Below are 1,622 nucleotides of genomic sequence, written 5' to 3'. Positions count from 1 at the left end.
GCGGTACGTGGGCCTCTCACTGTTGTGGCCTCTCCCGTTGCGGAGCACAGGCTCCGGACGCGCAGGCTCAGCGGCCATGGCTCACGGGCCCAGCCACTCCGCGGCATGTGGGATCTTCCCGGACCGGGGCACGAACCCGTGTCCCCTGCATCGGCAGGTGGACTCTCAACCACTGCGCCACCAGGGAAGCCCTGCCCTCTATTTCTTAATGGCCGATGGTGGTCGGGCTTTCTGTTCCCCCACCTTGTGCAGCTGGGAAACTGAGGCCCGGCGGGGAGGAAGTCTTCCCTGCCCCCTCCTTCCTCACCTCCTCCTCCAGCTCCTTCCCAGGAGCCCAGAGCAGGTGGGCGGCTGCGTTAGAGGCCCAGGTCTCCTGACCTCCAACCAGGTCCCGTAACTTGCCATTCTCCAGAGGGGACAACTGAGGTGACGTTTGCCCTCAGGCAGAGATGATGACGGCCCACTCCTCATTTCTGCAGGAAACCTCTCCCTGCAAACGTCCCCACACCCCAACCTTCTCTCACCGTGCCCACCTCTCAACATCCCACCATCCTCTGAACTTCCCATGTCCAGGAATCCCTCCCTAAAATAGACTCAATGTTTCTACTGGGGCTTTTTGCTTCTTTGCCCACCCTCCCAAAGTCTCCTGTCCCAACGAGGTCCAGAGAAAGCCCCTTCTCAGTCTAACAAGCCTCTCCCCACCTAGCTGGCCACTCCTCACCTATGACCCACCCAGCTTGGTTCAAGGGTGAGGGCGTCCTTCCTCAAGGAGATGGGTTCTACACACTGAAGGGTCTCTTCTTCGAGGGATCACATCTCTTTCCTTGGCCAAGCTTCCCCCCAGTCTCCGAGCTCCCAGCATTCATGTTCTCCCCACAGCCGGTGGTGTGTGTGTGAGGGTGAGTGGGTAAGTGGACACGCTGGTGTGGACCTGGGCTGGACAGAGCCCCCTGTGGGCTGTCTGTCTCAAGTACCCCTCTGAGGGGACAATTTCCAGAAGAGCGGTTGTGTCTTCACTGATTTTTTTCTCCTCCATGGCTCCTGGGCTCTGGCTATGGTGCCCAGCTGGTGAATGTCAACCAAACCCTTAGTGCTGGTGACTCTGGACCCCAGGAGGCTGTGTCAGACCTGCCTGCGGCACCCTCATGATGGTCAACCCCCAAGACACATGAGAAGGTCCCATGATGCCCCGTCACTCGCTGCCACCGCCAGACAGCAAGCAGTAGGTTAGCCTGACAGCACAGAGCTCAGGGCACCGGGCCTGGGACCCAGCCCTTCTTCCCACTGTTTTCTTCTTTTTTTTTTTGCTGTACGCGGGCCTCTCACTGTTGTGGCCTCTCCCATTGTGGAGCACAGGCAAAGGACGCGCAGGCTCAGAGGTCATGGCTTATGGGCCCAGCCACTCCGCGACACGTGGGATCTTCCCAGACCAGGGCACGAACCTGCGTTCCCTGCATTGGCAGGCGGACTCTCAACCACTGCGCCACCAGGGAAGCCCTTTGCTTCTTGAAGAGCCCCCATTTCTCACCCGCTCCCTGGTAGGGTGTCCGGGCCAGCAGAGCACCAGCTACCTTTAGTCAGCCGGGATGATGGGCTTTGAGTAGCCCTGAGCAAGTTCTTTG

At 59.6% G+C, this 1,622-nt stretch overlaps 1 protein-coding gene across 1 annotated transcript in view; it reads right to left on the bottom strand.

Annotated features, from left to right (window-relative positions):
• Positions 1–1,622, bottom strand: part of RAB7B (RAB7B, member RAS oncogene family) — a 27,317-nt gene that overhangs the window by 2,421 nt on the left and 23,274 nt on the right. The window lies entirely within an intron of this gene.

This window comes from Neophocaena asiaeorientalis, unplaced genomic scaffold (genome assembly GCF_003031525.2).
Source record: "Neophocaena asiaeorientalis asiaeorientalis breed wild unplaced genomic scaffold, Neophocaena_asiaeorientalis_V1.1 scaffold67, whole genome shotgun sequence".
Lineage (NCBI taxonomy): Eukaryota > Metazoa > Chordata > Mammalia > Artiodactyla > Phocoenidae > Neophocaena > Neophocaena asiaeorientalis.
Note: the sequence above shows the minus strand (reverse complement) of the source record. Positions and strands in the feature narration are given on the sequence as shown.